Raw genomic sequence first — 12,932 nt, forward strand, 5'->3', positions numbered from 1 at the left:
TCAGCTGTTTCCAGACATGATTGAATCCAGGCTCATCGACCCGTGCCCCCTCTCTCCGCTTGGAGATTAGTCATCGCCGCACAGCACGGATCGATACCGGCCGATCTAATAAAGCGGGTCGCTTTACGAGGCCACCGCAGGGCTGCACACGCTGTTACACCAGCAATTACCACCTCCGGCCTCGCCCCCCTCCCCCTCATACCATACCCCCGAACTTATCAGTCCGGGCTTCACGGCTTGCTTGATTTATTAATAATAACAGTATTAAAGGAGGCAATGAACAGAGGCCCTCATAATCACAGCAGTAATGTAATGGTGTGTGCTTTGGGTGGCGCGATAACAACACCGGGACATTGTTTGGAATGATGATATTTCATTCATTTGTGGGTAAGAAAGTGATAAGTCTTTGTGTTTATTTTTTTCTGAGTTGGCTTTCACATGCATTTAATCTACTTTTGAAAAATAACCATTACATTTACCTAAATAACTGTAGACAATTAGGCTACAGTAACATACTTAACTTATTTCTAGTTCATACTTTGTAGCCTACCTCTACATTTAAGAGGGAGATATTTAAATGATACTTTCATCTGACAGTTAGTTATGTTAAGTTATGGGTTACTTTTCAGTTCAAGATTTTACCATTAGAGAAAGACACAATAAGCACATAAAACACAATAGGCCTATACTATTTAATATTTTATTAAATTAACCTTATTTCATACACTTTAATATTTGAGATATCTATGGGATAGTTCTACCAAAGGGTGATTTCCCCAAAAAACGTCTCACACGGTCACTTTTAATAACTGTTCAAGCCCAATGAGGTAGAATTATCCAATATTTCATGAAAGAAAAAATGTAAGCAGATTTTTTTTATTTTTTTGGTTTGTTTTGTTTTTTCATCTTGTATATCACTTCATTTATCATGTCAGGACTCTGCTAGATTTATCTTGTGATGTTTTGAAGGAGGCTAGACATAATGGATATAAAGTATAGGTGAGAACCAGTCATGCCTAGGCGGCCGGTCACAACAGTAAAATTCTGCAAAAGATCTGAATACTTGTTCCACCACTGCGCCAAGACTACAGGCACACAAGGGATGCTAAATAGATTTGGACATGTGTATACATCTTTCTGACGTTGATTGCTTTTGTCCTTTTGTTGCATCATCCATCCTCATTCAGGTGTCACTCCATCATCTTCACTTGCCGGTTTCATCCTTTAAGTCTGTCATGGCTTCACCACCCACACCATCCTGTGTGTGTGTGTGTGTGTGTGTGTGTGTGTGTGTGTGTGTGTGTGTGTGTGTGTGTGTGTGTGTGTGTGTGTGTGTGTGTGTGTGTGTGTGTGTGTGTGTGTGTGTGTGAGTGTATGTGGTTCTCAACTACATACAGTACAGTAGCCTACAAATAACTTTCTTTTTTTCCCACACTACTGTGCTTCAAACAAACAACACATTTTTGACATTCTGATACAGCACCTTTTGTGTAATTTGAGACAAAGTGTATGAAGCAGGACTAAAACAAAGTGGCCATTTCATTCCCTCTCCTGTGCTTATTAAAACTTTAATTGGTTCTCCAAAGACATATCTCTGGTGGAGGTGTGAACAGCATCCGCTTAAGGTGATGTGAGGATAAGAGGAAGTGGGCTCCTCAGAGTTGACTCCTCTCAGAATCAGTTCAATAATTCCTCGCCGCTCTGCTGACACACTCCTCCAGTGTCTCTCTCTCTCTCTCTCTCTCTCTCTCTCTCTCTCTCCAGATCTCCCAGGTGGGACTTTTGAGGGCTGAGAGAGAATCCACAGAGCAAACGGTTGTGTGTGAAATGGACTCAGCGTGACTGAAGGATCACTGTTACACACTTGTGGTTCCGTGTGAGATGCAAGCGCCTGCCTTTGGGTTGACTGTGAAGCTTTTCTCTAAAGGAAATAGGTCCCCTTTAATCCAATTCCTCAGCCGTCCCTGCGGTGTAAAAGGAGACTGGAAGCAGCATGAGACAGCAATTCAGGCAGCTGTCCTAGGAGGGATGCTTAACACAGAGGATGAATAGACACTCCGTTTGTCAGAAAGCATCAGGAGAGAAGGGAGACCTTTGAGTCTGATGCAAATGAACCAACGGCATCTGCATGTAAAGCCTATCGACCAGAACACGGGAAATAGGATGTTCAGTATCAAAGAGTCACACATTGAACAGTGGATGAAAGTCGGAGGGGAAGAAAGGTGGGGATGGTGGGTTGAGGGAGGATGAGGAAGGACGCGGCCACTTGTGAGTGTGACTGACCTGCTCATTTGTGCCTGTTTTTTTTTTGGTGCGTTCAAATAAAAAGCCAGTCTCATAATCCAAAAGTGTGTCACAGTTTGGAGTCCGCTATACGCAGGACCAAGACCCAAGACTTAGCCGCACACGTGGGATGCATTCAGAAACGCCTTTAATAACTTAGGTTCACTTTTATAGCCTACTGTATAAAAACGGCCAAGGTCTGTCAAGCTTCAACCAGCATGCTGAAAACTGATGAGAAGAAAAAACGTCATTTGCACTCAACAGCCATAACTAAACATGGTGCAGGGTGCTCTAAAGATGAAAGCTGTTGAACATTATAAATGTCTAGCCAATGTCAACTGAGCCTTGTATTTCAATAATAGTTCTTGGAAACTGCTGCAATGACTTTTCCAAGGCCATCCACACACCAGGCATGTAGCCTAAATAACATTCATGATACGTTTTGTTGAAGTCTTGTTCATCTTTTGAGTGTTAAAAGTTATAATATCCTAATAGCCAATGTTTCGTCGGTTGACAAGAGGCCTTGAGCAACATCAGGACAGCTAATGTGTGTGTGGTCCCCCCCTCCTTCATAACCTGGTCTATCCGCATTCATCGCGATGTTCTTGTGACACACTAGAAGAGCCTGATTAGTGAGTGCCCAGCTGAAATAATAACACTGTTACTGGCTACGTGACGTAGAAGGATGTGAACAAAACAACGACAAGCGGACACGGATAGGTGAGACTTTATTTAGAACAAACATACTCTGCATACATCTGAAGAGGAAATAAAAGCCCTGACTATTATTCATAACCTGGAAATTAAATAGCACACACCTATATATCAAGGCTACAACATTATTCAATGATAATCCTCAGAGGCTTTCACAAGGCAAAGTCTCTCTCTCTCTCTTACACTCACACACACACACACACACACACACACTCACACTCACACTCACACTCACACACACACACACACACACACACACACACACACACACACACACACACACACACACACACACACACACACACACACACACACACACACACACACACACACACAGAGAGAGAGCAGCACATGAAACCTGCTGGGAAAGCATGTGCTTTTCTATACTTCGAAGGGAACTTTAATGTAAACAATGGAGTAAACCAATACACACTGTAAAGCCTAACAACCGGCTCTACATTAGCCCTGGTTGGTGCGGTGTGGGAGAACTCTTGTCGTACGCGTGATGTGGTGCTCATAATGAATGTCTAATACATATTTCTGGTTTGAGTGCTGTGACCCATTTATTTGATCACTTGGTCCAGAGCAAACATATAAGGCGACACGCTGCCACGGTACAAACGGTTTGCTTTTCCCCAAAACACACACACCTGGCCGTGCCCGGTGATTAGCTATATGCTATGAGTTGAGGCCAAAGCTCCACCCAGTGGTAACACACAAAACTACATATCACAAAATAAAACAAACAAAAGAGTGACATAATGGCTCCAACACACCGGCCCCTAATTGTGTATGGCAGGATGGCATAAACAATTTCAACATATATTTACATAATTGGAGCCAATAAACCATATGAAATAAACTAATAAATCAAAAACACCTCTTTAAGAGGTTACCAAGGTTATTTGCAATTTATGTTGCAGCCTCTTGCAGAAGACAAAGCTTTGTCACTGGTCTGTCCATTACGCTGGTCTTGGTTTGTACTTGTGCAGAACGCACCAGTCCTTTCCTGTCTGGATATGTCAGTAGAACTCTTCCAAGCAACCAGGAACTGCGTGGGGCTGTTGCATCTGCGATTAGCACAATGTCTCCAGGCATAAGACTTCGTCTCTCCTTACTCCACCTTTGGCGCTCCTGTAGCAAAGGTAAGTATTCTCTTAACCAGCGTTTCCAAAAAAGATCAGAGATATACTGTACTTGTCGCCACCTCCTCTTGACGTAGAGATCGGCTTTCTCAAACAGCCCAGGTGGTAGGACCGGTTTTCTCTTCATTGTGAGCAGGTGATTGGGTGTGAGCGCTTCCAGATCAGTGGGATCTTCAGATAATTTGGTAATGGGGCGATCATTAAGAATGGCTTCGACTTCACAGAGGACTGTATGGAATCCTTCGTCATTCAGTGTTTGTTGACGTAAAACTGATGTGAGAATCCGTCTAACCATTCTTATTATGCGTTCCCACACACCTCCGTGATGGGAAGCTGTTGGTGGGTTGAAGCTCCACTTTATCCCTTCCTGTAGCAAAGCGTCTTGTATTTTGGTGTGGTTTAAAGCAGCAAGAGCTTCTCTCAACCCTCTTTCAGCACCAACGAAGTTGGTTCCGTTGTCCGAGCGTAGATTAATGACCTGTCCTCTTCTACAAATAAATCTGCGCAGAGCATTTATACATGAGTCAGTATCCAAAGAGTAAGCAACTTCCAAGTGTACTGCTCTACATGCCATACAGGTAAAAATGACACCATAGCGCTTTTCTAGGCTACGTCCTCTCTTGACCTCGATTGGTCCAAAATAATCAACTCCAACATTGGTGAATGGGGGAAGATCTGGAACAATTCTTTCTTTGGGCAGGTCGGCCATTTTCTGCTCACCCAATTTCCCTTTATGGCGTTTACAGAAGCCACAGTTGGACAGGATTTTTCTTGTTGCTGCATTAGCACTGGTGATCCAATATTTTCTCCTTAACCTGGAGAGAACATGGTTTCTCCCACCATGTCCCAACTCTTCATGAATGCTCTTCAGTATTAAAGAGGATATGTGTTGGTCTTTGGATAGTATGACTGGATGTTTTGTCTCCTCAGGCATAGCAGCCCTACTCAATCTCCCTCCAACCCGAAGCAATCCCGCCTCCAAAGTGGGGTCCAGTTTGTAGATCGCACTCTCCTTTTTCACTCCAGATTTACCAGATGATAATGCAGCGAACTCATCAGGGAACCTTTCCTGTTGAGCGAAGCGAATGATGGATACTTCTGCTTCTGCAAGGTCTTCTGGAGTCAAACTCTGTCCTTCAAATGCAGTTTTAATGCGTTGCATCTCCTGTTCCATTGTGTTGCCATTGATTTCAGCATCCTCTTGCATCAGTTCTTTTCTTTTACGGCTCATCTCCTGTAGAGCCCTCCTGATTTTCATCATCCACGCAACTGACCTCTTCAACCTTCTCCAGTCAGAAAAGTAGGTTAATAGTTGTTTAGTAGCATTTGGTCCATCCTCGACAACCACTGCATTAGCTGTGAGCTCCACTTTGACCTCCGGGTCATCAACCGCAATACTGGAATCCAAGATGCTTACTGGCCAGGTATCTTCGGATTTCCAAAGGAATTCGGGGCCTTCGATCCATCTTCGGTTTGCCAAAAAATGATCTATCATTAACCCCCTTGAGGCTTCGTCGGCAGGGTTCTGGGTGGTATTAATGTACCTCCACTGAGAGACATCGGTTGTTCTGTGGATGGTAGAGATCCTGTTCGCCACAAAGGTTTGAAATCTTCTGTCCTCGTTTCTGATATACTTCAAAACTGAAGTACTATCCGTCCAGAAACATGATTTGTTAAGTGGAAGCTGTAATTCCATTCTAAGCATTGTATCCACCCGAACAGCCAGAACAGCAGCAGTGAGTTCCAAACGAGGAATAGTCACATGCTTTAGTGGTGCCACTCTGGCTTTGCCTAGCATGAAAGAGACATGGACACGGTTGTTGCTGTTCTGCATCCGGAGATATGTCACAGTACCATATCCGCTTTCACTGGCATCTGAAAAATGGTGCAGTTGGCCCTGGGTGAGTTGTCCAAAATCTGATGGCTTCAGGCATCGCTCTACCTTGAATGCAGTCACTCTTTCCAGGTCTTGTACCCATTTAATCCACTGCTGTTTGAGAGCTGAGGGAATTTGATCATCCCACCCATTACTCCTCCTACACAGATCCTGTAGGATTAGTTTAGCTGGAAGTGTGAGTGGTGCAAGAAATCCTAGAGGATCATAGACTGAGCTGACCACCGATAGGATCCCACGTCTTGTATAGGGTTGTTCCTTGAGTGCCATCTTGAACTTGAAAGTGTCGGTTTCGACACACCAATGAAGACCAAGGGCTCTCTCCACTGGCAACTGGTCTCTGTCCAAATTCAACTCGTGTAGAATCTTTGCTCTCTGCTTCTCTGGAATGGAAAGCAATACACCACGACTGTTGCTAATCCATTTTGTCAAATGGAAGCCTCCTTTTTGACAAACAGCTGTCAAGTCTCGAACCATTTCCACAGCCTCTTCCTCAGACGGCAAGCTTTTTAGACAGTCGTCCATGTAAAAGTTCCGATTGATTGTGCCAAGTACTCCAGCAGGGAAACTGTTCTGGTTATCCTCTGCAGTCTTTCGTAGAGCATAACAAGCACAGCTGGGAGATGACACTGCCCCAAAAAGATGCACAGTCATCCTATATTCCACAAGTTCCTGATTTAAATCACCTTCAGGCCACCACAAGAAACGCAGGAAATCTCGATTATCTTTGGCTACCTGGACTTGATGGAACATGGACTGAACGTCAGCCATCACTGCCACAGGTTCTTGTCTGAAACGCGTTAGAACTCCTAACAATGAACTGGTAAGATAAGGACCCTGTAGAAGTTGACTGTTGAGAGAATTTCCTCTGAACTCGGCTCCACAGTCAAACACAACACGGAGATTTCCTTTCTTGGGATGATATACTCCGTGGTGTGGAATGTACCACATCTTTCCATCAGACCGTTCCAATTGATCTTCAGGCACACGTTCAGCATACCCCTGCTTGATGACCTCACTGAGACAAGTGGAGTATTCCTGGTGGTATTTTTCGTTTTTCTCAAACCTCCTCTTCAATCCAAGAATGCGCTGCTTGGCCACACAGTGATTGTTTGGCAGAGAAACCCCTTTGTTCTTAAAGGGAAGTTTCATGCTATAATGTCCATCTTGAAGCTTTACTGAATCTTTCATGATTTCCATGAACATGACATCGTCTCTCGACATCTCCTCCTTGTCTCCTGCTGTTTGTTCATTAAAATCATGGTTGTATTGATTATTCAGTAACACCTCCAGCCCTTCTATGGAGATCCTGTTAACGGAGGCAGCAGGGTGGCCACTATCGCACTGCTCCTCAGTGCATCCTTGAAGGGGGCCATTGATAACCCATCCCAATAGGGTCCTTATAGCGTGGGGTCCATTTCCATGGCTGTTTACTACTTCCCAGGGTTCCAGCATTTTGGAGGCATTGGTGCCTATCAACAACTCTACTTCCGCTTGGATGCGAGGAACACCAACACCATCCAAGTATGGCCAGTTAGCCAGTTCTTCTTCTTTGATGATGTTACTTGTGCTTACAGGCATCCTCTTCTGAGTATATACTTCTGGTAGGTCATAGAACAGTTTTCCAGTGAGGGAGGAAACCTCCAAACCTGTCAACCTGTAACTGGAAACTGTTGTTCTTGAGCCCATGGTTTGTAGACTTATTTGAGCTTTTCTACCATCCATGTTCAGCTTCCTCATCAGGTTTTCTGAACAAAATGTGGCTGTACTGCCTGGATCAAGGAAGGCATAGGTTTGGATGACTGCGTCTCCTTTGCTGGACTTAACCTGAACCGGTAGGATGGATAGAATCCCATCAGTTTTTCCGGCCCCTGCATGCCCACATGTTTGCAAAGAGACCGCTGCGTTGCTCACTGATGTTTCCTTGGGCTGCATATCGTCTACGTTGCTTGCTCTCACCCTTTGACTGATGTGAAGGACGCTGGGATGGGTTTGGCTGCACACCTTGCAAGTCAAGCGCTTCTCGCAATCCCTGCTAATATGCCCAGCGCAGAGGCAGCCAAAGCAAACTCCTTTTTCCATTAAAAAGTTTATTTTGTCCCTGTGTGTCTTCTCCTCCAATCGCGGACACTGCTCCAGTGCGTGACCTTGAGAGCAAAACATGCAAACGCTGGTGTTCATTGCAGATGTGCTTATTTGCCGTTGAACCTGGTTGGGCTTTCTGGACTGTTCAGAAGAAAGGGTTTCAAAAGTAGCAACAGTGGTTGCGAAACTGTTTCCTTTAAATCTTGGTTTTGACTGTGATGTTCGAGTCACCTCTCTGTTTCCTGTAGTGAGTTCTGTATTCTGAATGTCCCCAAAGATTGGGTCCGACACTATTTTCACTTGATATTCGATGAATGTGACAATATCCATGAATTGTGCCCTGCGCTTGAGGTTTTCCAAAATGCCACATGCAGAGACTCTCCACCTTTCCTTTAGCCTGTATGGAAGCTTTAGAATCACTGCTCTCATATTTGCTGGCATATCCAGTTCTCTCATGTACTGCAAATCCTCCATTGCATTGCCACATTCCCGCAAAAATAGTGCATATGATTGAAGAGATTTGACGTCCTCAGGTTTTACAACTGGCCAGCTGAGGACTTTCTCCATGTATGCTGCAGTGATCTTGTGTTCGTTGCCAAAGTGTTCTTCTAGCAGATGCCTTGCCATAGTATAGCCTCTGTCTGGAGCCATATACTGACAGCTACGAACTAGCTCTTTTGGATGACCTCTGGTGTACTTGTCCAAAAAATACAAACAATCCCCTCTGTTGCTGGCATTTCTCTCCACACAGTTTTCAAAGGCTCTGATAAATGATGTATACTGCAGAGGATCCCCGTCAAAAAATGGGATCTCTCTTGGTGGTAACAATTGTTGTTTTATAAGCAATGTTGATATTTCATTTTGCTTTTGCAGTAAAGTACAGAGCGCTGACGTTTCATGAGTTCTTTGAAATAGGTCAGACTGAAGTCCATGTGGATTGGTTGGTTGTTGCACATTAGGGTCCAAAAGAGGTTTGCTTAATGGTTTTCCATTGTTTGCCGTTTCATTATGAATATCCTGGCTGTCCTGTGTTGCATACCAATATGCATTGTGTTGCTGTAATGGTTGTTGCTGTGGATGCAGGAATGGTTGTGGCATAGGTGGTGGTTGTTGTGAGTCCACAAGGGTAGGGAAGTATTCTTGAGTTTTTGGATTCAGAGTGGTCTCCTTTAACCTTGTTCCTTTTGCAAAATAAGATTCCATTGCATTGGATCGTGTGCTTGAGCGAGCTTGGTGGCTGTAAGTCGACAGTACTGCTAATTTAGCAGCAGAAGCAGCCATCTCTGTGTTAATTTCCAGCCTTTCCTTTCTCCTCCTTAGCTCCTCTGCTTTCTCCTCCAGAGCCTTGGATGCGAGGAACATTTGCTCTTCCAAAGCGTGTTTGTCATTTAATGCTGCGGCACGAGTTTCAAGTGCAGCTCTATCTGCCTCGGCCCGAATGCGTGCTGATGTAGTAGAGGATACATTGCTTTTCGAGCTTGCATGACTTTGCCGGCTTGGTTGTTTTTTAGAAACGTTTGTTTGAACGTTGGATATGCTGTCATCGGGATTCACCTCATTCCCATAATCCTCATTAGCCTCAGATTTGGGAATGTCTGCTTTTGCCAACCACCTGTCCATTGTTTCCATAAATTCATTTACACCCAGCAACTTTGCTTTGAACCATATTTCATGTGTTTCCTTTTCTGCAGGGGGTAACAGTTTTAACAGAGATGTATGTGCTTCCTTTGCCTCATTGCACAGAGTTGTGTATTTTACATAATAACACTTGACCTCTTTTTCGTAATCTCTGTCACACATTAACCCCTGAATTGTTGTTTTGAGATTAGATGCTTTGTTTAGTTTTGACTTTCTGGTTTTTTGCAGTGTTTCCAGTTTATCCAGAAATGCCTTTTGTGTTAGTTTGACTGCACGTTTAATGACAGATGGAATGTCACCGCTGGCCACGCCCCCACTGGGCTGCGTGTCAGCAGTGGTGAACTCATCACCATCGTTACCCTCATTTTGCACATTTGTTTCAGCATCCATAGTCAATCAATCACCATCAAAAACACTTTGAATACACCTTTAAACACAGAAAGACCAACCACAGATTTGTTGAATACCAGTTCGAACCAATGCATTGGATTTTCAGTCAAATGTGTGCACACAATATCTAAATGGCCATGTTGGTATTATGGCCATGTTGGTATTGCTACACATACCCCTCCGGTCCGGTGGATTGACGCTGTCGCGGTGGTAGTCCGTGGTTACGGCTCGGTACGTAGTCCTTGCTACTCGGCCAGTAGAAGCTGGTTTATAATCCCAAACGATCCAATTGACTGAAAAGAAATCCCGCGATGGTGTCCGCGCTGGCGAAATCCAACGACGGCTTCCTCGATCAGCTGTTCAATGGCGATCCTGGCGAGTTCATTTAGCTCGTTTGTACTTTAATGTAAAGCCTAACAACCGGCTCTACATTAGCCCTGGTTGGTGCGGTGTGGGAGAACTCTTGTCGTACGCGTGATGTGGTGCTCATAATGAATGTCTAATACATATTTCTGGTTTGAGTGCTGTGACCCATTTATTTGATCACTTGGTCCAGAGCAAACATATAAGGCGACACGCTGCCACGGTACAAACGGTTTGCTTTTCCCCAAAACACACACACCTGGCCGTGCCCGGTGATTAGCTATATGCTATGAGTTGAGGCCAAAGCTCCACCCAGTGGTAACACACAAAACTACATATCACAAAATAAAACAAACAAAAGAGTGACATAATGGCTCCAACACACACTGTATAAAGCAATCAAATAATAGTATATGTGAGATGGTCTGGTGTAACTATTGATGAACTGTTGAGGGGGGCGTTGAAAAACTGACTCCTAACAGTGTCACTGGTCAAACAAGTGAAGTGAATCCTCCTAGAATAAATAATGGGGAATATTCTTCTTTTGTAGAAGAATCTAAAGTAAAAAAGTAAGTAAGTGGAGGGTCTGCTTGTTATAACCCACTTCACAGATTTGGCATCTTAAGTCAGATTTTTACTCTCTACTGCACGACTGGTCATATATCCACCCTGGGAAATGTATAAGCCTACTGTATCTGATCAAAGTCGACGCAATATGTGCAAGAGATGTCGAGTGACATTTTGCTGATTGGAGACTTTACCAAGAAGATTCTTGAGCTTCAAAATAGTTAAGAACTCTTTTGCAGGACTGTATAACACTGCACACACAGCTGAGACCTTACCTTGGGGGAGTAAATACCACTCAATGGCACCCAACATATGTCAGAGGGCTCCTGCTTCTTCTTGGTAGAAGATGTCATTGTTAAAGGTCCAACTTCCTGGAGAAAAAAGTTATGGGCGGGCAGTTATGGCCAAGAACTACAACTTAAATTAGATTAGTAAACAAAACAGGAATGTTCAGTGGAGCTTAAATTGTGGCTGTTCTGCCATTTTACAACCCATATCTGTGTAAACAATCTGTATAATCAAAAGAATCCTGCATCTTAACAGGATAAAGTTTGAGGCTTTCGAAGTACTATGGCCTTCATTGCCAAAAGCAGATGAAGTGATTCTTTTGTATGAATGCTGTGGCTATATAGTGACATTTAAAAAAAGAAAGACAATCTTTAAATACGAAAAGTTGAAACAGTGTCAAGGACCTCACTTTGAAGATTTATTTTCTCAAAGTCTTCAATAAGACACTTCTAGTAAGGACGCCCTCTCTCCTCAATTCACCTTCTAACGTGAAATATACACTGGTGTGGATTCCTAACAAGGATGACACTGCTGATCAGGGGTTTGGATTACACACTGAGAAAGTCCTAACGATGAAAAACACCCTTCCAAAACTCAAGGTAAGGCTTAAGAAGTGTGCCAAAGACATTTACACCCAGCTGAACACCTAAAATAAAGGAAATATTTAGATAATTAATTACATTTTTGCTGTGAAATGTATTTACCGGTAAATATTTTTTCATACCCGTAAAGGATGCATTATGTAACTTTGGGTGCGTCAGGAAGTGAACATTTTGTAAAGTATATTCTCCAAACTGAAACAGGCCAATTTCCAAACTCCCATGCCTGGCAAAAATTCTAGAATCAGTCATTAATACTCAGTTGAAATCCTTTTTATCCAGTGCTTCCATTTTGAGTCCATTTCAATCTGGTTTTAGGGCAGGCCACAGTACTATATCTGCTGTCACTTTGGTCTTAGACAACATTGTTACAGCTATCGATAAAAAAATGCACTGTGCAGCGCTTTTTGTTGATCTGTCAAAAGCTTTTGATACTTTAGATCACCATTTGCTTTTAGAGAGGCTGCATGAAATTGGTTTTGATTATTCTACATGTAGCTGGTTTAGGGACTATCTCTCTGATAGACAGCAGTCAGTTAAGCTGGGAAGCTACCAAACTGAGTTTTTAACAGTTACAAATGGTGTTCCGCAGGGCTCAATTTTAGGTCCAGTCCTATTCACAATTTACATCAATAACATTGTTTCATCACTACAAAACTGCCATGCCCATTTGTATGCTGACGACACTGTACTGTATTGCATTTCTGATTCAGTGCAACAATCTGTTCAGAACCTACAGAGCTCTTTTAACACCCTGCAGAACTGTCTAGTGGATCTCAGGCTTGTCCTTAATATAGAAAAAACAAAATATATGTGCTTTTCCAGAGCAAGAATTACACATTTTAATGATCTTATTATTCACACAAATAATGGATCTCATATTGAAAGAGTCACTGAATATAAATATCTTGGCATCTGGATAGATGAAAAACTCTCTTTTACATTTCACATAAAAAATCTTGTCTG

This window comes from Ammodytes marinus (assembly GCF_949987685.1).
Source record: "Ammodytes marinus genome assembly, chromosome: 13".
Taxonomy (NCBI): Eukaryota; Metazoa; Chordata; class Actinopteri; order Uranoscopiformes; family Ammodytidae; genus Ammodytes; species Ammodytes marinus.